Below are 27,493 nucleotides of genomic sequence, written 5' to 3'. Positions count from 1 at the left end.
TTTTTAAAAACATCAACAGAGGCTACTGAAGACAGTCAAATGATGAGCCACTAAAAAGAACCTGTGTTTTAAGAAGTCCATTTAAGAAATGTTCTCTTGAGAAACAAACAAATGGTAACTTTCCAGCAGAGAAACCTGACTGATACCATCTTGACCAAGTGAGTGATCAAGGTCAGCATCAGTAGTCATGAGACACATCAATACCATGTGCCCTGACATGGCACACCAAGGACATCAAATTCCCAAACTAAGGGACATTCTAAAAAATAACTGGCCTATGTCTTCAGAAGTATCAAGATCGTAAGATTGGAGGAGGCTGAGACACACCTAAATGAACGTGGGATTCTAGATTGGATTCTGGACCCAGTGGGACAATGGCAATATTCAAATAAGGCCTGCAGATTCATTATTAGTTAATGATATGTTACCAACAGTAACTTGCTGGTTTTGATCACTACTACAGATATGTGAGATCATTAACATTAACACTTCGGGAAGCTGGGTAAAAGGAATATGAGAACTCTTCTGGTCTATTTTTGCAACTTCATTAAGTCTGGAATTATTTCAAAGTAAGTTTAAGATACATATGTGTACACACACGTACACACACACAAACACACATAGGATCACTCTTGACTGTGTGGCCAGCAAGCCCGGCACTTTCCAAATGCTCACCTCCTCAGCCTCTTACAGTGAGACAGCATGGAGCTGCCCTTCTAGAAAGTCTCTCCCACTAGGCTTCCACACTGAGGTACTTCCCTGGCTCCTCTTCCACTTTATAGCCATCCCCACACAAGCTGGGCTCCATCCTCCTTGATGACCACCTCTAACAGATGACTTGCCTCAACGGGGGAGATCTGACAGAAACTTGAAGGCCGGACCTCCCCATGACTGTCCTGCTGGCATCACGCGAAAACCCCAAAGCTGCCCCTCCCCATGTCCCTGTTAGCCTGTTCAAGGCTTGCTGTCACCTCAGGGTCCTTCTCCACATCTCCCACTTCTCTGGCCTTCTCTGTTCCTACTGCTGACCCATTTCCAGGCCTCTATTTGCTCCACCCAAGCCTCCTGCACAGAGACTCAAGGTGACAGATGGGGAAAAGAACACCGCTGCCTCAGGTGGGAAAACCTGGGTTGGAGGCTTCATTCTGCCATGGCCTACCTGTGGTTTTGGAGAAAGTTTTTAGAGACTAAAGCTTTTTCACATGTAAAACAGGCTATTAAATAAGAGCCCCTAAGGCAGGCTCTCTTGACCTAATAGCCTTCCTCTCCTGCTGCAACTCCACTCCAGAGTGTGAAAATGCCACAAATCCACTTTCCCAAACTCCCTGGTGACCTGCTGGACAGTAACCCAGCTCTGCCCAGAGGACATAGGAAACACCAACCCTCTGGCCTGCCTTGGACACAGACGTGGAGGGTGTAAGGGCACTGCTGTGGCAGCCATTTTGTAACCAAGAGGAGATGAGGTAAAGGACAGAGAGGAAAACAGAACCCCAGCACCTGGGAGCTGCCAAAGTAACCAGCCCTGGAGTCCCTGGGCTCGGGCCTCGGAACTCATGAAAGAAAATCAAATGTTCCTATTGTTTAAGGAACTTTTAACTGAGAATTCTATTTGACTGTGACTTTCAGCCATGGCAGGGCTCAGTCACCAACTATTCATAAGAGGGTAAGGAGACAGATGCAGGCAGGGAGCGGGAGGAGGGAATGGGAATGAGCTGAGCAGCAGCATCACAGCTGGAGGACTGGACATGGATGACCAGCTCCTCACTTCCAGGTGTTTCCACATCAAGCATCCTGCAGACAGCTAACAAGTTCATTCTACAAAGTACAGTTCTCACCACTTTATCCTTCCTCTGCTCGGAAACAGTCAATGGTTTCCCACTGTCCACAGGGGATGCTTAACGCATGTGGGTTATGCAGCTAGAAAGACAAGGTAAGGACTTTGGATGTAAATGTAGAGGTTAAAAAAATAAATCACTGAATATGTATAGATGAAATAACACTGAGATTTGCTTCAAAGTAATAGAGGATGTTAAAGGGTTGACAAAATCAGAGCTGCCATCCTGGGTGTCCACTGATGCTGGACACATGGGGGTTCAACAGACTCTATTGCCCAGTGTACATGTGTTTAATATTTTCTGTGATAAAAATTTAAGATCATTTCAAGTTAATAATACAGAACTGAACTATGTAATTATTGTTAAAAACATATACATCAGCAGATCCTAGAAAAGCTTATCAGAATAGTAAAAATGTGTGATTTGCTAAAGTTTTACTGATTTGCTCATACAAAGGTGTTCATACCCATTTCTTGGAATTTCTCTTCAGTCGAAGAAAAGTATTATCAGAATAAAGATGATCACTTGCATACTACTTATAATTGTGAAAAATTAATCTAGATGTCCAAGAGTAAAGTTATGGTAGACTGATTTAATAAATAGCATGCAAACATAAAAATTATATGAGTTGAGAGATTGAGACCATCCTGGCTAACGCAGTGAAACCCCGTCTCTACTAAAAATACAAAAAATTAGCCAGGCGCGGTGACAGGCGCCTGTAGTCCCAGCTACTCGAGAGGCTGAGGCAGGAGAATGGCGTGAACCCGAGAGGCGGAGCTTGCAGTGAGCCGAGATAGCGCCACTGCACTCCGGCCTGGGCGAAAGAGCGAGACTCTGTCTCAAAAACAAACAAACAAACAAAAAATATGTGAGTTGAATATCCACACTCCAAAAATCTGAAATCCAAAATCTTCCAAAACCCAAAATTTTTTGAGAACAGACACGATCCTGAAAGGTTGTACTCAAAGTGAATTTCACTGGAGAATTTTGGATTTTGAATGTTTCTATTAGGGATGCTCAACCAATAAGTATAATGCAAATATTCCAAAATCTGAAAAAATCCAAAACACTTCTGATCCCAAGCATTTTGTTTAAGGAATACTCTACCACTATATAAAATTTAGTCCCCCTCACTGAAAATGGTAAAGCTTTAAGTGAAAAAGTTCATGACAATTACATCAATAAGAAGGACATGTGAATATCTGCAAAACACTATGAAGAAATAAGGAATCAAAATAGTTGTATTAAGCACATTGGTTTTCTTATTGTATTCAATGTTTTTGTAATGTTGCTTTAAATAATTTTTTTTTTTTTTTTGAGACAGAGTCTCACTCTGTCGCCCAGACTGGAGTGCAGTGGCGTGATCTCCACTCACTGCAAGCTCCGCCTCCCAGGTTCTCGCCATTCTCCTGCCACAGCCTCCCGAATAGCTGGGACTACAGGCACCCACCACCACGCCTGGACAATTTTTTTGTATTTTTAGTAGAGGCGGGGTTTCACCGTGTTAGCAGGATGGTCGTGATCTCCTGACCTTGTGATCTGCCCACCTCTGCCACCCAAAGTCCTGGGATTACAGGCATGAGCCACTGCACCTGGCTGCTTTAAATAACTTTTAAGAGATTTACCCAATCTTGAGTACAAGATTTTTCTCCAGTTTCTCAGATTTTAAATGGAAGCAGTAAAAACTACAGTTCAGGCCAGGGGCAGTGGCTCACGCCTGTAATCCCAGCACTTTGGGAGGCCGAGGTGGGCGTATCACCTGAGGTCGGGAGTTCAAGACCAGCCTGACCAACATGGAGAAACCCCATCTCTACTAAAACTACAAGATTAGCTGGGTGTGGTGGTGCATGCCTGTAATCCCAGATACTTGGGAGGCTGAGGAAGGAGAATCGCTTGAACCCGGGAGGCGGAGGTTGCAATGAGCCGAGATCGTGCCATTGCATTCCAGCCTGGGCAACAAGAGAAAAACTTTGTCTCAAAAACAAAAACAAACAAACAAACAAAAACTACAGTTCACCTGTGAGCATAGTGACCTTTTCTAGACTCTGCTGACTCAGTGTGTCAGTCACGCCCATGAATTTCCTCCCTAATCTGAGCATCCATCATGACCACAGGACCCCCAGTCTAGGAGGGCACCTGACCTGAAGGGCTGGGGTAACCAAACCACCTGAGACCAAGAAAGACGTGGAAACTACAGATGTCATCTTTCCTGGTCTTGGCAAGGCCCTGCACGTCCCCATTTTCACCTACAATGAGACTCCGAGACAGGCGGCCTGACTTGCTCAAAGACATGAGTGTCTGAGAGGTGGGGGAATACACACGGGCAGGAAGGTGACATATGAGGCCCACATTCCCCTCGCTCCTGGAAAATTCTAGGGAAGATTCTGGAGCAGAGATGTGCTCTTTACAGAAGACAACGCAGCCTGGGTGCAGATATGACAACAGCATCCATTAAAATATGGTCAAATAGGAGTCTACAAAACACCTTGACTTTAAGGGAAAACAATTTCTCAAGACTATTATAATTGTCACCAAAGCCTTAAATCCTCCTATCTTCCTGACTGAATGAAACGTGGGCCAGGCACAGTGGCTCACGCCTATAATCCCAGCGCTTTGAGGGGCTGAGGCAGGTGAATTTCTTGAGCCCAGGAATCCATGGCCAGCTTGGGCAACATAGTGAGAACCCCATCTCTACAAAAATAAAATTAAAAGTAAATTAGCCTGTGTAGTGGCACACGGCTGTAGTCCCAACAACTTGGGAGGCTGAGGCAGGAAGATCACTTGAGCCTTGGGGGTTGAGGCTGAGGTGAGCTATGACTGCACCATTGCACTCCAGCCTGGACAACAGAACAAGACCCTGTCAGAGGAAAAGGAAAGGGAGGAAGAAACAGAAAAAGGGAGGGAGGGCAGAAGGAGAGAGAGAGAGAGAAGGAAAGAAGGGAAGGGAAGGAAAGGGGAGGGGAGGGGAGGGGAGGGGAGGGGAAGGGAGGGGAAGAGAAGGGAAGGGAAGGGAAGGGAAGGGAAGGGAATGGAAAGGAAGGGAAGGGAAGGGAAAGGAAAGGAAGGGAAGGGAAGGGAAAGAAGGGGAAGGGAAAGAAGGGGAAGGGGAAGAAGGGGAACAGGAAGGGGAAGAAGGGGAAGGGGAAGAAGGGGAAGGGGAAGAAGGGGAAGGGGAAGAAGGGGAAGGGGAAGAAGGGGAAGGGGAAGAAGGGGAAGGGGAAGAAGGGGAAGGGGAAGAAGGGGAACAGGAAGGGGAAGAAGGGGAAGGGGAAGAAGGGGAACAGGAAGGGGAAGAAGGGGAAGGGGAAGAAGGGGAACAGGAAGGGGAAGAAGGGGAAGGGGAAGAAGGGGAACAGGAAGGGGAAGAAGGGGAAGGGGAAGAAGGGGAAGGGGAAGAAGGGGAACAGGAAGGGGAAGAAGGGGAAGGGGAAGAAGGGGAACAGGAAGGGGAAGAAGGGGAAGGGGAAGAAGGGGAACAGGAAGGGGAAGAAGGGGAAGGGGAAGAAGGGGAACAGGAAGGGGAAGAAGGGGAAGGGGAAGAAGGGGAAGGGAAAGGGAAGGAAAGGGAAGGGGAAGGAAAGCAAGGGAAGGGAAGAAGTAAAGGAAGGAGGGAGGGAAAGAAAAGGAAGGAAGGGAGGAAGGAAGGGAGGGAGGGAGGGAGGAAGGGACGGGGAGGGGAGGGGAGGGGGAGGCGGAGGGGGAGGGGGCTGGCACAGGCAGAGCATTTCCCTTATGGAAGGGATGAGATTCCCAGAGACCTGCATTGCTTTCTCCTGGTTTTATTTACCAACCAATAAATGAAATTCTTAAAACCAGAGGCAGATGTGCGCCTGAATGAGAGACCTTCAGTATCAATCTCATTTTCTCCCAGGCAAGGACTGGTTGGGTTCTGTGGCCAGCTACCCAGCCCACTCCAGCTCTATGTGTGAATCGTTGCTGACATTTGTACAAGGGAAAAGGGATTTTTTCATTTCTCCTAAGGGCTTGATGCTAACATGGAAGCAGGATCTGATTTTAACTCTTAACTGCAAGATACTGCAGGACACATTTGCAGAACACGTGCTGAGTATCTGTGTCCTGATATTTTTCATGCTGGTCATGACCTGAAGGGAATCTATTGGCACATATACTATACGTCGGGCGTTTTTAATTTGATCATGGTGGCTCTGAGGTGCCACTTTTTCTTCACATACTGTACATACCTGAAACCACTCTTGGGGGTACTGCAGTCTTTAACCATGCTGTGTAAGACTGCTGTGGCATAAGTTCTCTTGTCCAAATAAAATTATTAATAAGATCTATATACAGTGATATACACACTTTTGATTGTTTTCTAGATGTCTACAAATAAATGCAATTTGTGACCTGTATATAAAAAAAGTAGGAGTCTGCAAAGTGTTCCATTTACAAGAATCTCACCAAGGCATGTCCCCCTCAGGGAAATGCAATCATTTTGGAAGGCCCGGCTGCTGCTCCCTAACCCAGTTGTTCCCTTTCCCAGTAAAGGCCTCCCCTTCCCGCGGCCTCTAGCTGAGGTTGCTTATTAGCTTCCAAACCAGTTTTATAGTATGAAAGGTTACCGTAATAATAGCCTCAATGTATTAAATGGTGAGTGCTAAGCAGAAGGTTTCACACATTTTCTTTGGAGCCCTCACCAATGCTCTGGAGAACACGTTCTAAACGCCTCACTAACCAGGGTAAGAAGATGCAGCTCAGAGAGGCAAAGGGACCAACTGCAAGGCACGGGTGGGCTCAATTTACCTGCACTAATCTGTCTCCCCATTTGTAAAATATGATGCTTAATTATCTCTCTTCCCTGCTGAGAAGAGGGAATAGGATCTTACTCCTGTATCCCCAGGGAGCCGTGAGCACTGCGGTACTGACATTTATGATGTAAGAATTTCGTTCACTTCTCACACCTTGTTCCTCACCCAGATGGTGTCTCTGTGAGTGCCAGGCCTGGCCTTTGTTGCTCCTCACAGCATCCCTGTGGTCAGAACAGGGTCTGAGAAGATACTCAGCAACATCTGCAGACTAAACAAGCTCATTCCAGAAAGGTCGACCATGGTGCTGTCAGGTAGAACCTTCAATGCGATGGAGACTTCCTGCATCCGTGCTGTGCAATACAGTAGTCACTAGACACACAAGGCTACTGAGCACTTGAAACGTGGCTAGTGCAGCTAAGGAAAATTTTTTATTAATTTAATTTTCATGGCTACACGTGGCTGGTGCTAGCATGTTGGTCAGCACAGATCTAACTCCTAATTTCTAACGTCCTGCTCGTTTACTGATGGGCTTGTGGTCCCTGCATGTGCCCACTCTGTGAATACCTCACTGAGACTGGATACACAATGGGGATAAGGGTGCTGCTTTCAAGGTGCTTGGTTAAGGAGCAAAGGGAGAAAACAAATAAATGTCTAATAAATAAGTGTGATCCATGCGGAAGACAATTTTTTTTTTTTTTTTGAGATGGAGTCTCGCTCTGTCACCCAGGCTGCAGTGCAATGGCGCAACCTTAGCTCGCTGCAACCTCTGCCTCCTGGGTTCAAGCGATTCTCATGTCTCAACCTCCCGAGTAGCTGGGATTACAGGCATGTGCCACCAAACCCAGCTAATTTTTGTAGTTTTAGTAGAGATGGGGTTTTGCCACGTTGGTCAGGTTGGCCTCGAATTCCTGACCTCAGGTGATCTACCCGCCTCAGCCTCCCAAAGTGCTGGGATTACAGGCATGAGCCACCGCACCTGGCCCTCAATTTTTCTATTACAAGAAAAGCTGGCAGAAAACAACAAACAATGTTATTCACTGACTAACTTCTCTTCATTTACATAAAAGAGTCATATAAACAAATGTTCCCTCCCTTCCCATCCACCACCAACCACCACAATAAAGAGAAATACAAGGTCAAAAAGAAAAGCAAAGGATAATTTTGTTGGCCGGGTGCAGTGGCTTACGCCTGTAATCCCAGCACTTTGGGAAGCCGAGGCGGGTGGATCACTGGAGGTCAGGAGTTGGAGACCAGCCTTGCCCACATGGTGAAACCCCATCTCTACTAAAAAGACAAAAAAATTAGCCAGGCGTGGTGACACGCGCCTGTAATCCCAGCTACTCGGAAGGCTGAGGCAGGAGAATCGCTTGAACCCAGGAGGTGGAGTGAGTGAGCTGAGATTGTGCCACTGCACTCCAGCCTGGGAGACAGAGCAAGACTCTGTCTCAAAAAAAAAAAAAAAAAAAAAAAAAATCCATGTCCTGTTTCTAGAAAATGTCCAAATGATGTACAAGTAGCATATAGCAAAATAAAAGATAACTGATGTATTTTAATAAGAGTGCTGATTAATTCACATGCAGCTCTATCCTGTTTGGCAGAAAGATTTTTCAGGGATGATTTCATAAAAAGTAAACATAATTTATAGGCGTATGGTGCCAAGTGCTAGGAGCCAAGGTTCAGAGCCTCAGCTCTCCTTCCAGGCAGTCAGTGGGGCTCCTCCTGACTCCAGCCCAGATGGCTCTGCCTTTAGTGCATCCCTTTGAGCTACTGACCTCAGCAACAACTGAATCAGTGCCATAGCTAGCAGGCATTTGTCTTCTTCCCTCAATGAGTGGATCCATTCATGGTGGCTTGTACTAGCCTGATGAAACCAGTTAACCTTGTCATAAAGGCAGAGTAAAATGACCTCTTCTCCCCCTAGCCTGCCCCAAACCTGCAGATAAAAGGCATTCCCCCTGGCAAATAGCCAAAGGAAGCAGAGATACAGAGAGCTTGTGGCAAATATGAATGGAGATGCTACGTGCCAGAGACTTTTCTCTAAGAAGTTAGAAACCATTTCATTACCTCCATCACTTACAAACAAGGCATCAAATCAGCAAACATCAAACTCCTTGTCTTAGGTATCATGTTAATATTTAATTACACATGAAAGATGGAGATCATTAAGTCCTTGCATTGGCCAATGTGTACACTAAAGTGAAGAATAAACTATGGAGGAGAACACAGTTTGGGGTGTGGCTCTCACATCATTGGTAATCAGTAGACAATAAAAGTATGTTCTTAGATACATGCTTTATTGTGCCCTAAGTTGTAAGTAAGGTGCTATTTTTTTTTTCCTTTTACATAGGCACAACCTCTTTGGTCTCTGCCTCTTTTCATGGCACAGACACCAAAAGGTAAGTAAGTGGCAGCCTGAAAACTGGCTTTATGCTGACCAGGTGTGAGATTCTCCAAGCAGTAGGGGCTAAGGCTGGGGAGTAGGAGTAATGCATGCACCCCAGATGCAGGCAACAAGGTGGGACATTGTCTAGCCCTGCACTGTCCAATATGGTAGCCACTAGCCATGTGTGGCTATTTAAATTTTTCTTTTCTTAATTTTATTTTTGATTCAGAGGGTACATGTGTAGGTTTGTTACCTGGGTATATTGTGTGATGCTGAGGTTTATGGTACAGATGATCTCATCACCCAGGTCATGAGCATAGTACCCAATAGGTAGTTTTTCAGCCCACATCCCCTTCCCTCCTTTCCCGCTCTAGTAGTCTCCAGTGTCTGCTGTTCCCATCTTTACTTCCATGTGTACTCAGTGTTTAGCTCCCACTTCTTAGTGAGAAGCAGTATTTGGTTTTCCACTCCTGCATTAATTCACTTAGGATAATGGCCTCCAGCTGCATCCACGTTGCTGCAAAGGACATGATTTTGTTCTTTTTATGGCTACAGAGCATTCCATGGGGTATATGTACCATATTTTCTTTATGTGTCCACTGCTGATGGGCACTTAGATTATTTCATGTCTTTGCTAGAATGAATAGCACTGTGATGAACATATAAGTACATGTGTCTTTTTGGTAGAACAATCTATTTTCACTTGGGTATGTACATACTTAGTAATGGGATTGCTGGGTTGAATGATATTAATAGTTCTAAGTTCTTTGAGAAATCTCCAAACTGCTTTCCACAGTGGCTGTACTAATTTACATTCCCACAAACAAGGTATAAGCATTTTCTTTTCTCTACAGCTTTGCCAGCTTCTGTTCATTTTTAATTTTAAAAATTGCCATTTAGACTGGTGTGAGATGGTATCTCATTGTGGTTTTGATTTGCATTTATCTGATGATTAGTGACAACAAGCATTTTTCCACGTTTGTTGGCCATGCATATGACTTCTTTTGAGCAGTGTCTGTTCATGTCCTTTGCCCATGTTAAAATTCTGCCCAAAGCAATTTATAGATTCAATGCCATTTCTATCAAAATACCAATGTCATTTTTCATAAAAACAGAAAAAACTATCCTAAAATTTATAGGAAACCAAAAAAGAGCCCATGTAGCCAAAGCAATCCTAAGCAAAAAGAACAAAGCCAGAGGCATCACATTACCTGACATTAAACTATAGTATAAGGCTACAGTAACCAAAACAGCATGATACTGGTACAAAAGCAGACACACAGACTAATGTAACAGAATACAGAACCCACAAATAAGGCTGCACACCTACAACCATCTGATCTTCAACAAAGGTGACAAAAATAAGCAATGGGGAAAGCACTCCCTGTTTAATAAAGGATGCTGGGATAACTGACTCGCTATATGTAGAAGAATGAAACTGGACCCCTACCTTTCACCATATGCAAAAATTAACTCAAGATGGATTAAGATTTAAATGTAAGACCTCGAACTATAAAAATACTGAAAGAAAAACCTAGGAAATACCCTCTTGGCATAAGCTTTGCTAGAGAATTTGGCTAGGTCCCCAAATGCAATTGCAGCAAAAACAAAAATTAACAAGTGGAACCTAATTAAACTAAAGAGCTTCTGCACAGTGAAAGAAATTATCCATAGAGTAAACAGATAACCTATAGAATGGGAGAAAATATTTGCAAACTATGCATCTGACAAAGGTCTAAAATCCAAAATCTACAAGAAATTTTTAAAAAATCAACAAGACAAAAACAAATAATTCAATTTTTTACATGGGTAAAATTATTTTTTAATTTTTTTTTTTTTTTTTAGAGACAGGGTCTTGCTCTGTCACCCAGGCTGAAATGCAGTGGTGTGATCACAGCTCATTGCAGTCTTGAACTCTTGGGCTCAAGTGATCCTCCCACCTCAGCCTCCTAAGTAGCTGGGAGTACAGACACACACCACCACGCCTGGCTTATTTTTGTTTTTCATAGAGACAAGGTCTCGCTAAGTTGCCCCAGGCTGGTCTTTAACTCTGGCCTCAAGTAATCCTCCTGCCTCAGCCTCCCAAAGTGTGCTGGGATTAAGGCATGAGCCGCCATACCCAGCCGCTATTTTTTTTATTTTTTATTTTTTGAGCGACAATGTCTTGCTCCGTCAGCCAGGTTGGAGTACAGTGGCACAATCTGAGCTCACTGTAGCCTTGAACTCCCAGGCTCAAGTGATCCTCCTGCCCCAGCCTCCCAAGTAGTTAGGACTGACTACAGGCATGGGCCACCATACCCGGCTTAAATTTAAACTTATGAAAAAAATTTTAATTAAAATTTAAGTTCCACAGTCTAACTGCATTTAGAGTGCTCATTAGTCACAAGTGGCTAGTGTCCAATGTACCGGACAGTGAGATGTAAAATATTTGCAACACTGCAAAAAATTCTATTGGACAGTGCTGGTCTAGATAGTTTTAAAACAAATAATAAAGTCATTATGGTTTTTATTGTCCACATGCACTGTAATTTTAAACAATGTTAGTGATAAAATACCAACATCCTTCCTGCCCCCATTGACCCTCTCCATATGCCACTGTCCAAATAAACCTGCCTACTGAGACAGAGGATAACTAATCCAAGGGCAAACTAAAGCCTCAGTTGCATCCCTGCTCAAATGAATGCTAAAAATGAAAACAACAAGAAACCGGTGTATATTTCATTCCCTTTTTCTGTCCCTAACAGAGGTACCCTAAAGAAAGTCTATAGGTGATTCTATGAAAATCTAGAGAGAAAACTGGTAAAGAATTTTAAATCACCAAACTCCATATACCCCCTTAAAATTTCACGTAACACACATACAAAGGGGGCGGGCAGTGGAGGGCAAAGCACACCATTCTTCACCTCTCAACTGTATCTGTTCACATGGGAGGGAAAAGGCAACTCTGGCCTCAGACTCCCATTCTGGTAAAGTCCACTTCCCAAATACAAGCCTAAAATAGATCCAGCTTCTTTATTCCGGAAACGAATGGAAAAACGGGGCCGTGGAGAGCTGTTCAGCTCTCTATTACGGTCCACTCATTAAACATTAACACAGCTATAGTCTTTTTCCTAGCATGAGTATTAGAAATGCACACAATGTTTCTAATTTCAATTCCCATCATATTCTGCAATGCTTTCAGAGGGTTCTGAATTTTTTATTTCTCATTGGGTCATGCCTTCCTCGCCGCTGCTAGCTCCACCTGCTAACACACACCTCCCCACCCCCCACAGGCCACCCCAGGGAATGAGGATCAGGGCAAGGACTTCCTGCTTCCTACTCAATATTCTGCGGGCATTTTCTCCCAGGTACACGGGTTACCCAATTAAACACCACATTCCTGGAAGGAGATCTTGGCTCTGATCATTTCTGTGAATGCTTCATAGCTAAAAAACCAAACACTAGAAGATAAAATGAGAGCAGACAACAAAAATAACACTTGGCAATCTAGTATAGCAAGATGGGTCGTTCCCGGCAAGGGACCTTCCAGATATCCAAAAGGTAATAGTTTATGCCCTCAAAGTGTTACGCTGTAGTCCCCTGACATTATGTAGGAAAACCGCAGGGTCACCCTGTCTCGGGACTGTTGCATGTGCTGCTCCTTCTCCCTGGAGTGCTCTTCCCATCCCACTTCACCTCATTACACCCTTTTCCTTAGCTCAGCTTCTCTTCCTCAGGGAAGAGTTCCTGTACCCTGCATGAATCTAGGTTCACACTCCTCTGACACTTTGTACTTACATTTCATGGCACTTATCACAGGTTATAATTAATACTTATTTGTAGAATTATTTCAAAAATGTCTGCCTGATCCCAAGTCCGAAGACTCAGTGAAGAGAGGGTCTGTGTCAGTTTTGTTCATCATGGTATCCCAAATGCCTAGTGCGTGGCATAGTAGGTAAATGATAATATTTGATAGGTGAAAAAATTGATTAGTGAATGAATAAACATCTTCTGAGAACCAAGGAACTATGTTCTTATACTGACATAACTTTAGCTTCAAATATAGATGGACCATGCATGGGTTTTATTAATTAAAAGAAATAAAGAGATATTCCGTTTTACTCTTTGAAACCAGCCCCTGGCATCAGACTGTTCTTTTGATGAATGGTGAAGGGAGAATCAACTAACAACCACCTCTGAAGTGGGATGTGATGATACCTTGCTTAAAGATTAAGAAGGCACAAGTCCAAACAGCCTTCTGCAAACACATTTTCTCCAATTCTACAAAACTGTCTTCTTTGTTACTGTTACTGTCCAAAGACTGTGCACCCCATCCTTCAAAATCCTATTTTGGCTAGGCACAGTGGCTTGTGCCTGTAATCCCAACACTTTTGGGAGGCTAAGGTGAGAGAATCATTTGAGCTCAGGAGTTCAAGACCAGCCTTGGCAACATAGTGAGACCCCGTCTCTCCAAAAAATAAAAAATTAGTTGGGCATGCCTATAGTCCCAGCTACTCCAGAGGCCGAGGTAGGAGGATTACTTGAGCACAGGAGATTAAGGCTGCAGTGAGCCATGCTTATGCCATTGTACTCCAGCCTGGGTGACAGAAACCTTATCTCAATAAAAAAAGAGAAAAAGAAAAAAAAAGAAAACCCTGTATTTATGTTTTACAAACATAATACACTATAAATACCTCCTTTTACTTCCTACAGTTCACTAAGTCTAACCTGGGCTACCACTGTGGAAGAGATTTCTCCTTTATCAGAAGGCACTTCAGCAAACTACACTCCTGTACAAGTTCTAATCCCTCTTAACTTGCTATTTGTAAAGCTGCTCAGATTTGAGGCCCTGTGTCCCTGGTCCTGACACCCCCTCACCTCCCTCCACCAACACTGCCACCCTCACACCCTGTGTGCTGTCATAGTTCCTCAAACTCACCCAGCACTGGCCCTCTCTGGGACCCAACCTGGAAGTTCCCTCTACCTAGAATGTCCTTCCTTAGACCTCTGCATGATTGCCCCCTGGCATAGGTCTTGACTCAAATGGTTCCCTAAAAATGCAGCCCACTAGGAAGCCCCATCCTTCTCCTCTGCCTGAATTTTCTCCATCACCTTCATCACCACCTGGCACACCTGTCTGCTTTTGCACCATTTCCCATAGCTCCATACAACCTCCAACAGACCAGAATCTAAGCTCTGTATGTATCTTTTTATGTTCACTGCTAAATCCCAAGTGTCTAGACAGTGCCTGGCACAAAGTCAGTGCTAAATAAATATTTGTGGAAGGCCTGAGTGAGTCTGCATTGTGGTGGTGCAACTTCTCATAAAATCTCTTCCCCAAGACTTTCTGCTCTAATCTGGTCTTTGAGTAGGGCCATAGCCATGGTCTGCTACAAGGAAGAACACGGTGGACAACAGAGAACACACACATCAATAAGAAAAAGAACACCTCCATTAAAAAGATAAAAACCAGCAAAGGACAGGAACAGGCAATTCACAAATGCACATGCACACACACACACCACACACACACACACACATACAGCTAATAAATATATGTTTAAAAGGTTCAACCTCACATATAAGAAATGACATGTAAATTCCAGCTGGATCACTTGTCACCTACTAAATTGACATGGATTTTTAAAGCATATACAATATTGGGAAGAATCCAAGAAAACAAGTACTCTTATACTTTGCTGCTGGGAAGGTAAATTATAAACTTTTTGGAAGGCTAACTGGCCATATATAAATATATATAAAACAATATAACTGGAATTCCACTTCTAGGAATTTATCCTGCAGAAATTACCAAAGGTATATATGCAAAAATAGATGTGCAAGGGCACACACTGCCTAAATATCCAACAATAGGAGATTGGTTTTTAAAAGCTGATACATTCACATTATGGAAAACTCTGCAGCCATTTATAATCATGCTAGAGAAGAATATTTCAAATGGGGAAAATGTTTATAAAATCTGTTTAAATAAAAAGAGGACACAAACTATGGTGGATATTCTATATCTCAACGTAGGAGAAATACATATGTCATTGATTTCTGTAAATGTATGTCTCAGTCTGGATCCTCCAGGAAACAGAACCTGAGGCTGACACTTTCTTTAGCAGGTGCAGAACCAGGGCGACAAAAGTGAGGCCACTGGGAAGGGAAGTAAGAAGGACTGGGACATGATGCAAAGGCCCTACAGGCTCCCACTTTACGATGGGCCTACAAATGACACTGAAGTTGGCGCAGCACACAGGACTTTCTCTGGGCAAGCAAAAAGAAAAACCATGACTTGGTGTACACTGAAGGGAAGAAGGAAGAGGGGAACTTATCTGCCTGGCTTTCTCCCTTCTCCTATTCCCATTGTTCAGTGTGACTACAACACACTCTGGGCTGCATCAAAGAAGGTACATTTGGGATGTCACATCAAAGCACAAGTTCCTACTTAGGTATTTAGCTTTGAGAAAAGAGAGCTAAAACAAACCACAGAGTATGAAATGTGCTGATTTGGTTTTTAGCCCTGGGAATCTGTACTAAGCCAAAGTTGAGTATGCAGCAACAACAAAACCCAAATGCACTCAGTCACCCACATGTCTGCCATGGAGCCACTGAAGCTGAAGCGAGGCGCAGGGCTCAGTCACTCCTGCCTCCCCAAGGATGTCTGCCATACCTTCTCCCTTCCTGGCGCTTCTGCCCCCCTGCACATTCACACAGCCACCCATGGCCACAGGTCCACGGCAGAAAGCACTCTCACATACACCCGTCATGTGCAGCCAACTGGCAGCTATGTATAAGGAGGAAAACAGGTCTGGCTTTATACATGCCTGGGGTGGATTCTCTCTCCTTCCAGCACCTTTATCCCTTGCCACATATTTCCTTCAACATACTCTAAAGGGTTGGCTGTGTCTTGTGAGCTGATCTCTGGAGCCTTCTAGCCTTCCTCTTTCCTTCCAGAAGCCTCTTATCAAAACTGTTTGTGGCTGGGTGCAATGGCTCACATTTGTAAACTCAGTAATTGGGAGGATGGCTTGAGGCTAGCAGTTTGGGACTGGCCTGGGCAATACAGTGAGACCCCGTCTCTTCAAAAGAAATTTTTTAAATATGCCAGGGCATGGTGGTATGCACCTATAGGCCCAGCTACTCAGGAAGCTGAGGTGGGAGGACTGCTTCAGCCCAGTTTGAGTTTACAGTGAACTATGATCATTGCACTCCAGCTTGGGTAACAGTGAAACCTTATCTCTAATTAAAAAAAAAAAAAAGCAAAAAAACAAAACTGTGCCTTAGTGGGGCTGAGCCCTCAGGCACAGTCACTTACAACAGGATTTGAGAAACTTCCGACTTTAGCTCCAACATGTAGAGATTTTGGGAGTTGTCACTGTCATTCTTATAACAAGAAAAGGCTGGACAAACTGAAAATTAAAGACTTTTCTTGAACCCATCAATAAACTAAGATCATAGGACAAATCACCACCTTGAAATCTGGAGAGACAAGCAAATCCAGAGTGGCAGTTGAGATCTGCTTAGCTGTGGCAGAAGCTTCTGGAGCCATAAACTGAAAAGAACATCTAAATGGTAATTTGGGGCTGGGTGTGGGGGCTCACACCTGTAATCCCAGCACTTTGGGAGGCCTGCGCTGGTGGATAACTTGAGGTCAGGAGTTCAAGACCAGCCTAGCCAACACGATGAAACCCCATCTCTTCTAAAAATATAAAAATTAGCTGGGCATGATGGCATACACCTATAATCCCAGCTACTCAAGAGGCTGAGGCATGAGAATCGCTTGAACCCAGGAGGCTGAGGTTGCAGTGAACTGAGATCACCCCACTGCAATCCAGTGTGGGTGACAGGGTGAGACTCCATCTCAAGAAAAAAAAAAAAGTCATTTGGTGAACTGCTGGAGGTGAGCATGAACTAGTGTGAAAGTGAGAAACTCCTGGGAGCCCATCATGCAGGGGTGGGGTGGGGAGGCAGGAGTGGGGAGATCCACATACTTTGGTGGATCTTTCCAGACAGGAACTGGACCAGATTCTCACAGTGAATTGCTGAGAAGACCCTCATGTGGCTCCAGTAGGAGAGAAGAGCAACCCTTGAGAAATACACATAGCCACATCTCCATAACAAAGGCCCACTTTCCAGGGAAAGGCCTACTCTCCAGGCTTTGCAGAGCCTCATCTGAGCTTTGAAAAGGGAATTGCTCCTACTCTTATCCCCTCCAGGATACCTATCTAAGTAGAGGGGGGAAAAAAACCATAGTTACAAGAGGTCAGGGCTTTGAGGAAATAGGCTGGAAAGGCTGCAGGCAGAAAGGGAGCAGGAACCTGCTGCCATTGCCTGTCCTTGGAATCAAGCAAGAAGCACGGCGCCCAGTCAGCTTGCTCAAATTCTGGAGCATGCGTATCCCACCTCTGGGAATACTGCTAGTTCCTAACCATAAAACTACCCCCAAAGAAGGTCACAGTTGAATGGGAGCATAAACTGCATCAGGCTATCTTTGAATTGCAAAAAGCAGTGGCTCAGTCAAAGCCTGTTGGGCCCTATGATCCACACTCAGATATGACTTTGGAAGTGTCTTCAACCTGCACTTACACAGACTGAAGCTTAGGGCACAGCTCATGACTACCAGCCAGCAGCAAGCACTGGAATCTTAGACCTGAACATTTCTAAACATAGTGGTATGGTATATGCCACTTGAGAAATGACTATTGGCTTGCTGTTGGGTACTAAGGAAAATTGCCCCAATGACTGAAAGACATAAAATAATCTTGAAATCTGAAATACCCATAATGTCTTAGACAATATTGACAGAGAAACACTCTAATAAGAAAGGCAGTTCCCAGAAGAGTCACATAATAAAATGGAAATGGTCACGCAGAAATATGCTAACAGAGGAACTCAAGGAGCTACTCACTGTATCCATGAACAGGTAGTCTATTTTCACCTAGGGCCAACTTTGGAACCACCTGAAAAGCTGCCAGACCCTACTGTCACATGCATAGTGCCCTATGACCAACTCACAACTGACCAACAAAAAGCTGCCTGGTTTACAAATGGCACTCCAAGATAGATGGGCAGCATTCTGTTTGGAAGTCCATTACACCACAACCGACTAATGGGAAAACTCTGATTAAAGAAGGTTAAGAGTAAATCAGCTCAGTGTCCTAATCTGTAAACTGTTTTCCTCATAATGAAAAAAAAATAGGCAACAATATGAGTCCTGAAGTTTGAGCATATACATATTCATGGGCAGTAGCCATGGCTTGCCACATGGTCAGACAGAACACAGGGCTATTGAGGGTATACCCACATGGGGCATGAACCTATGAAAACCACTATGGTAATTTAAGGAGCTAAACAGACATGTTGATGCCCATAAGAACCTTCTTCCAGGACAGAAGGTAACTGAAACCAACTAGTGAATATTGGGTGTGCTCGCTTGGGCCAGCCATCTGTGTCCAAAAAATAAACAGACAGGGGAGCTATGGCAAGGTAGAGATGAGTTGACTGTCAACATTTTCCTCTTGCATGCTCTAAGGCACAAAATGTCAAGGATTGTCCTGTCTACCAGCAAGAAAGAGACTACAGACAGCTAAGGGAGGAAGGTTCCACACACAGCTGCCAAGGACAACAGACAACATGGGACCACTGCTTCTACACTCAGGAGGCCACACATGGGTCCTAACAGGAACATACATTTACTCTGGACTGGGTTTTGCATACTGGGTGGGATATGGTAATGCTCAAGACACTATTAGTGGATTAAAACAATAGATACTGTGCCCATCTGGGAGAGCATGTTTCATTTCTTCAAAGCAAGGAACACAGTTTACAGCACAATGTCCAACAATGGGCGAAGAAATCTCTCATCACGTGGTCACACATCATGTATATATCACCCTCAGAGTAGTGGCCTGATGGAGAATTGAAAGAGGTAATTGAAATGTCTGTTGCCTAAAATGGGAGGAGATGAGCATATGAGGGGCTGGTTATACACCTTCACAAATACGGGTTCCCCCTCTCAGTAGATCAATTATACTTCTTTTTAAAATCCACAGTGATTGCCCAGAGCTTACAATACACACTTGTAACTCATCTAAGCCCACCTTCAAATAACACTGTACTGTTAACGCCTGTGGGCAGGTACCATAGAACAGCACTCCCAGTTCCTCCCTCCCATGGCTAGTGGCACTGCTGCCACTCATCTCCCTTATCCATATGCCACAATCGCCAGGACATCATCACTATGATTGGTTTAAATCGTTAACTTTTGAGTCAAGTAAGAATAAGAAAAATAAAAGAATTTATTTTACTTTCATTTATCTTTCCCTGACGCTCTTCTGTTCTATATGTAGATCCAAATTTCTAACCTATTAATATACTATTTTCCTTCTACCAGAAGAACTTCTTTTAACATTTCTTGCAGGACAGGTCTACCAGCTATGAATCCCCTCAGTTTTGGTTTGTCTGAGGAAGTGTGTTTTTGTTTCATTTCTAAAGGATAACTTCCCTGGATTTAGAGTTCTAAATTGGCAGCCTTTTTCTCTCAACACTGGAAACATTTTCTTCTACTCTCTTCCTGCTTACATGCTTTCTGACAAAAAGCCCATTCTAATTCCTGTCCTTGTTCTTCTCTAGACAATGATGTTTCATTTTCATATTGAAAAACTTCCCAGTAAAACACCTTCCTCCAAAAAACACTTGGTGGATCCCATAGAATTTCCAATGGGATAAACCTGAATGATATGTGCAATCCAGACAAATTAATGATGGCTCAAGCGGATGACATCTTGCCATAAAAAGTGTCTGTGGGGCTTCATCTGATTTTCACATTATAATGCTTAAAATAATTGCACGCCTTGCCTGCAAACCAGATTGTAAATGAATCCAGTTGCTTATAAAGTGTCCCAAATGGACAGACAGCTCAGCGTGCCCAGCTGGCATCTGAACCCTGAGATGACAGCTTCCCATCCCCAGTCAGGAGTCTCCTGCATGAGGGTGTGTGGCTCAGTACTCAGGACCACCTAACCCTGGCTAACTCAGATAAAAAGCTCCAAACCACTCACCCGGCGTAGAAACACACAACAACAACAAATCACTGGGATAAAGAGCAGAGAAAACTTATTTCTTGCAAGTGGTTATTTGTTGACTTATAGAAAAGGACTGGCGAAAAACTATTCTGAACCAAATTACTTATTGATACACAGTCAAAACAAAAGTCTCTCTATGGTGGTTCCTGGGGACGCAGTAACAGCTGGAAGACTTTTATGGTTCATAAAATTGTCCTTGTGATACAGATAAACTCACTCATTCAGGGAACCATTTTAAGATGACACCACCAAAGTTTAACCCGTCATCCACTCTGAGCTGGCTTTATTTTGTACTTTTAACCTCCTGAAGTGAGGCCTGTTCAAGGTCATCTTGTCTCAGACCACAGTAAGAAAATAGCTGTGTGGTTGCTTTGCTATCTCCCTACAGTAGAGACACGGAGGCCTTGGCCTGCACACCACAGGAGTGAGCACCCCACATTGGAATCAGGAGCCACACTCCAGAGGCAGCGATACCAGATGCTTCAGTTACCCAGACCATGGCATGGAGCTATACTATGACAAAATGAAGGTCAGAGTAGGTGTTCAATCCAGGCACAGTGGCTCACACCTGTAATCCCAACACATTGGGAGGCCCAGATGCAAGGATCACTTGACCCCAGGAGTTCAAGACCAGTCCAGGCAACATAGTGAGACAAAAAAAAAAGTAGACAACAACAACAAAAATCACTGTGATAAAGAGTGTCTCTACAAAATTAAAAAAAAAAAAAAAGTTAGCCAGTCATGGTGGCACACACCCTTAGTCCCAGTTACTCAGGAGGCTGAGTGGGGAGGATTACTTGAGCCTGAGAGGTCGAGGATGTAGTGACCCATGATTGTGCCACTGCACTACAGCCTAGGTGACACAATGAGACCGTGAATAAAATTAGTGATTTGATAATCTGCAAAATGGGTGTTAGAAATGAGTTCTCACCAGTGAAATTAATGGTATATGTGAAATGTAGATTGGCTATGATATTTGAAGCACACTCCCCTCCCCAGCATAAACAAGGTATATAAATCTACCTAGGTCTATAGTCTCTACAACACCTAAGGAAGGTGTCCAAAGTTTAATTCCTGAGCAATGATACATATACTGATCCTGGATCAGAGACTTCTGAGGGCCTAATGGAGACCCAATTTTATGAACCATAAAAGTCTTCCAGCTGTTACTGCATCCCCAGGAACCACCATAGAGAGACTTTTGTTTTGACTGTGTATCAATAAGTAACAGATAACAGCTCCTGCTCCTATATCTAGAAGATGTGGCATCTGCCCTGAGCAAGGAGGCTTCAGCAAGCTAACAGAACAGGTTGCAGGAAATATTTAGGGCTTACTTATTAATTAATGTCTCTTTAATAAATCTTGTAGAACAGAATTTGGTTACTTATTTCCATCACATCTGGCAGTGAGGGGAATAACCAGCCCTCACCCACCTCAAACATCTAGCAGTGATAATTACCTACCAAAAAGAATCTAGGAGTTGAATATGGCCAGTTTGATTAGGTCAGTTCTCAACAGCAGTTTATTCTTCCCCCTGACAATCAGGCAGATCAGTGTTACATATAAATCATACCAGAAAGGGTAATTATTTGAAATCTCACTTTTAACATCTGTTCTCCAAAAAATGTATCTCAAGTTCCCAGACTCCTTAGAAAATTAAAGACACTAGTGGCAAATTAAAATCACTACTACAGTTTGGATGCACGTCATGTAAACCTCAGACTATAATAAGGTGGGAGAGAACAAGGTTCATGCGCTTTATGAGGGAACCTTGTTCCACACCATGAATAAATAAACAGGCACCTGATCCTTTTGATAATGGTGACTGCCAACAGCACTAACCACGAGTATTATTCCCATAGCAACGGTTGTCAGGCCAACAGGCCTTTTCAGATGCAATCAAAGAAAATGTAAATCAAGAAACGCTTTCACAACTCAAAAGGATGGTCTTGAGAAAACCAGAAATAAGTTGCTGGCTCACTCATGGACCTGGTTAAGGATGTGGCTCACTCTGGGTTTAACTCTGAATACTATAGAAATGTCAAAAAACAGCTGCTGACATAAGCCCAGGGTCTCACTAGCTTTTTCTTCCACTCCTAATAAGCCATCTCATGGATGACCAGACAACGTGGAGAAAAGAGCTCTCCTAGAAAGCCAAGGCCCAGAAGAGTGAGGAGAAGGCCTGTGTCCGGCAGGGTCTACTGATTCTAAGCCTACGACATACTGAGAAGAAAATCAACTCTCTATCAAGGAATGTGATAGATGTGGGGTGAGCAGGGGAGGGGAGAAAAAAAAGTAGTGCTGGCAATGCAGGAGGAAGGGAAGGGGAAGGGCGGTGACGAGGGGCAGAAGAGGAAAGGGGAAGTAGAGAGAGAAAACAAATGTGGAACCAAAAAGGTAAAATGTTGCCTTCCCAGAGGGTAAACAGCTCACCTGAACTTCATTTCAACATTGAACATTTAGCTAATGTCCATTTTATAATCCTAAAAGTGTATTTCTGATATGTTTTCAGATCTTTTATTTTAGAATAGATCACAGTTACAATACAGTCTCACCTGCAATCGAGTTTCAAAATATTATATTACGAGTTTCCAGAAAATGACAAGTATCAGAACTCAAGAGATACTACATGTCCAGTGAGATGTGGGGTTAAAGTAGGCAGTGGGCTAACCTAGAAAGATGCAAGCTCATATGAAGAACAATTTCTGGACAGTAAAGTTGAATTACCAGTGGAGGTGTTAACAGTCCACCCCTCACCCAGAGGCCTCATAAAATCAGCTCTATTTCCTCTCACCTAAGGGGCTGAGCTGGTGCACCTGCAGACAGAGGGCTGCGAGGTGGCCCCATGGCCCCAGGTGCTCTCAAGGTGCTGATCAACCTGAGGCTATCTACATCAGGTCGCTCCAGTACACAAGCAGTTTCACTAATTTCTCTTATTTGCTGACCTACCTGACCCTGCTGGCATTTAGTGAACCTCTTGGTTTCAAATTCTCTTCTAAGCCTTTCTTTTATGTTCCAACTAAATTGGGCAATATTCTATTGTCTCAAAAATCTCAGTGAAACCTGCATTTCTAATTTATGCCGCAAGAAACCAAAGAATCAAGGTGTGCAGTGTTGTAGCAGTGAGCTCTTCTCTTTCCTCTCACCACGCATGTTTAAGATCACACTTGTGTATCCACTAAAGAGAGCTGAGGTTTAATTTTTAAAAAGAAGCAACTCCATTTCTCAAATTACTGCCTAAGATTGTGTAGGTAGTCCCGAACTTTGTCTTTGCAGTTGTATTTGGATAGAAGTTTGTAAAGAGAGAAAAATAAGAGGGAATTCGGGACCTAGTTCTTATCTGACCCGGCCTCTCTGTCCTGTGTCCTCTGCATCAGTAAACTGAAGCAGTTCTCCTTTGAGGTGTGGGGGGAATTTAATAAAACTGTATCGGTGGAAGGTTCTAGACACTCTGGAAAGTAAACATCTGCATTAATCAGTGTTTGTTGAACACCCATGGCTTCCCATGGCTTATGAAAAGCATTCCCTGGGAGCAGATTTCCACCACGTCCAACATCAGAGCAAAGCGTTCTGCTCAGCACAGGATGGGCATTAGAGGCATGTTAGCCAGTTTTGATCACCCCTCCCCAGTTCTCTGTGTCCAGTGTTCTTAAATAAGAGAAAACAGCTCTGGGAGGGAGAAAAAAATTCAGCAACATAAACTAGGAGCATCTCATCAACGAAATGTTCCCTACATAACTCAGAGCTGCACAAGAGAACATGGATTCTTCAGCAACAAGTTGAACAGTCACAGCTCCAGTCCATTAAAAAAAAAAAAAAGTGACATGTTATCTACTCAATGGAAAAACTTGTGCATGTTTTCTTTCGGTCTGTAGAAACAACACAGTGAAAACTCAAACCATTTCAAATGCACTTGGGCTGTTAAGGGTTGTAAAGCTCTTGCATTCAAGCAGAGGAAACAAAAGCGTCAAATAAGAAAATATTTACTTGCTCATAAAGTTCACAAGAGAAGGTATTCAGCTGTATGTTATTTATAAATGATTAATTACTTTGTCACCTGAATAATGTATAGGAAATACCTGTTTCTTTTCTTTTTAGGGGGTGGGAGGCAGTAAGAATAAAAACAAGAGAAACGCATGGCAAGTAGGAGCTAGGAGCTGGTAAATGTGAGTTCCTTTCTCCTTCCCTTTCCTGCCCTTTTGGGGGGCTTGATATGGAATTACTCAAGGGCGAACGAGAATTACTCCAGCGCATGCACAAGTGTGAAACACCAGACTGGGATCCAAAAGTCTGCTTGTCACTAAGCCGTAAGTTAACCAGCTGCAGAGCTGAGAACAGATAGGACCAAAATGTGATCCTACAAGCAGCAGCCGTCGGTGAAGACAGGCAGGACATCTCTGGTCTTCAAGGCTCTGAAGATAAATCAGTTGTGTGTGCACTCTACTCTTGTCTGTTTTGCTGCTCAGCAGAACCTTGAGATTTTGGGTGGGTAGAGAGAAATGAAGGTTCAAACATACAACCGTCAATTTTCCAATTTATTGGCTACACCACGGGGTGGAGAAAACAGCTTCTCACAGGGGAGGCTGCTTGGGTTTCCACTTGAGTTGCCTGGCAGTTGCAATTCAATCTGCACATGCTACTCCCCACCCACCCCCGACCTAATTTCTTTAGACAATTAGGAATAGCTGACTTTTTTTAAAAAACAAGGCAAACTCCACATAAACAAAGTTGCTCTATCACCTCATTTTTTTTATTCTACCAAATTGGCAAACATTCACAATGATGTGCTGACTCCAAGGTGGGGAAGGGGCACCCGCAAACTCTGCCAGTTAAGGGTACAACATACAAACATCACAGAGGAGCTCTTGATGAGCAGTTTCGAAACCTTGGACATGTCTGCATTCTCTACCCCAGCATTACAGGTCTGGGAACTTACACCAAGCATCAACCTGGGCTACATGGCAAGATTCAGTACACAGTACAGTTCACCAAATCACTGCTCCTAAGAGGAAAAACTAGAGCATAACTCCAAAATCCAAAAACAGTGATTTCGCTAAATAAACTATGATATGTCTTATGGCAGAATAGTAGGCTGCCATCAAAATTGAGGTCAGAAAAGATTATTTCAAGGTATGCAAAAACATACCAATATTCACAATATTAGGAATAAAAAACTTAGGTTATAAATCAGTATGTTGTGATCCCATTTTGTAAATATACACATAGGTATATTTACATATATATGTGTAAATATACACATAGGTATATTTACATATATATGTGTAAATATACACATAGGTATATTTACATATATATGTGTAAATATACACATAGGTATATTTACATATATATGTGTAAATATACACATAGGTATATTTACATATATATGTGTGTAAATATACACATAGGTATATTTACATATATATGTGTGTAAATATACACATAGGTATATGTAGCCATAGGAAAAAAGGACTACATAGAAAAAAGACTAAAACCATTTTGGTAATGTGAAGGTTAGAATTAAAGGTGATCTTATTTTCTTCTTTTTAAAAACAAGATTAAGTATCATCATTGATTTAGAGAGTACAAAGTTTGAAGAAAATGCTTCCCCAAGACATTTGGCAAGGATACAGCTTTCCTCTATTATGCCCAGGCAGCCACCTCTGAAAGCTCCCTAGAATATAACTCAAGAATGGCACCCAAACTCCCTGAGCATCTTGTTCCTCTCCAGCCATACAAAGGGATGACAACAACATGGATCCAGCAACCGGAAGGTATGTTTGCCACTGTGTGTCAGCCAGACTTCAAAATGGTCCCCAGTGATTCTTGCCTCCTGGTATTCATGACCCATGTAGTCAGGTAGGTCTGACCTACATAACCAACAGGATGCTGCAGAAATGACAGTATGGGACTTCCAAGGCTAGGGCTCTGGGGGAAACCAGTCCACATGTTGTGAGGACATTCAAGCAGCCCTGTGGAAAAGCCCATGTGGCAAAACACTGAGGCCTCCTGCCCACAGCCAGCATTAGCTTCCCAGCCTCTGTATTGGGCCACTTTGGAAGTAGGCGCTCCTGCCTGTCCAAATTACAGTGGACTGAGGCCCCAACCGACAGCTTGGCTGGAATCTCATGAGACACCCCTGGCCAGAAACACCTGGGCTCAATGGTCCAAATTCCTGACCCACAGAAACTGTGTAAAAAATGTTTATTGTTGTGTTGAGCTGCTGAGTTTGGGAGTAACCTGCTATGCTGCACTAAATAACTAACAGAGACGGCCTGACTTAAAGACCAATGTGACACACACAGAATTCACTTCCCAGGAGCTGGGACTGGGGTCTCCACCAGCACAACTGCAGGCAAAGGCTGAAAGGTCTCTGCACAGGCACCCACACTATTCTGCCCAGGGTGGTCCCAGGGGCAGAGGCAGGGGCAGATTTCCATCACCATGGTCTAGGGCTCCCCTGTGACAGACGGGAGGCCAGCTGACTTCCAAAACTGCTTGGTGAGCACTAACTGGGGCAGCAGAGGAGGGGCATCAGCTCCCCCAGAGGAGATAGCATCTGGCCTTGTCCACAGAGGCACTAGGAATCAATCTGGAGTCACGAGGTCACATGTGGCCCCAAATTGGGGGTAAACCCACAGAAGAAACGACCCTCCACAAAGTAACTCTTGAAACTATGCATGCTGCCCTGCAATCCCTTTGATGTACCTTTAAGTTCATTTGGACCTTTTGATATTTGTTCTTGAAGTCATCTCCAAGTAAAATTATTTAACTCTCAATATCGTGACCATATTTTAAGTGACTTGGGTTAACTGCCTCCCTATGGAACTGCTACAAGCAGTTTCTAATTTAAACAGCATTTTTTCCACTCCCCTCTCTACCTCTTCTCCTGCTTTTTAAAAAATCATAAACGTTTGGTAATAATCTCAGGGTTGTCAGTTACTTTAAACACTGCAGGCAAACACTGGAAATCAAGACAGCCAGGCTTCCAAGTCAATAAAATTATTATTGCTCAGAATGTTTCACTTGCAACAGTTTCTCTGTATATTAATATCAAATCAAGTTAGTAAATTGGAAAAAAAAATCACCAAAGTAGGATATATAAATCTACAGGGAAATACAGAAATTTAGCAAGTAATTACAGGAAAAAAGGTAATCCTGAGAAATTTGGTTTGGTCATTTAAGAAAAGGTGATTCTGAAATGGTTTGTAACAAAATAGAAAAATACGATAAAGTTTTTAAATTGTTAGTTCTAAATAAAAAAAAAAACCTAACATAGGGTTTTATTTCATTTTTTTAGAGAAACATTTTTCTCTAAAATGGATACAATCATTTTTATGTAGTGGGCCACCACACAATTTATAGAGAAAACTAATCAGATCAACGTTGCCAGGGTGGTTTTGTGGGACTCTCGGCTGAAACACACTCTAGGCCCACACA

At 43.4% G+C, this 27,493-nt stretch overlaps 1 protein-coding gene and 1 long non-coding RNA gene across 2 annotated transcripts in view; one reads left to right on the top strand and one right to left on the bottom strand.

The window, feature by feature from the left end:
- The window catches only part of DTD1 (D-aminoacyl-tRNA deacylase 1), a 177,038-nt gene that overhangs the window by 69,284 nt on the left and 80,261 nt on the right, over window positions 1-27,493 (bottom strand). The gene's annotated exons all lie outside the window — the stretch shown is intronic.
- LOC104003531 (uncharacterized) lies at window positions 1,671-27,067 on the top strand. Its single transcript, XR_001712139.4, has 4 exons — window positions 1,671-1,930; window positions 8,949-8,997; window positions 22,158-22,322; window positions 25,611-27,067. It is a non-coding gene; the product is annotated as an uncharacterized LOC104003531 (long non-coding RNA).

This window comes from Pan troglodytes, chromosome 21 (genome assembly GCF_028858775.2).
Source record: "Pan troglodytes isolate AG18354 chromosome 21, NHGRI_mPanTro3-v2.0_pri, whole genome shotgun sequence".
Taxonomy (NCBI): Eukaryota; Metazoa; Chordata; class Mammalia; order Primates; family Hominidae; genus Pan; species Pan troglodytes.
The sequence above is the reverse complement of the archived record's forward strand: the minus strand, read 5'-3'. Positions and strand labels throughout refer to the sequence as shown.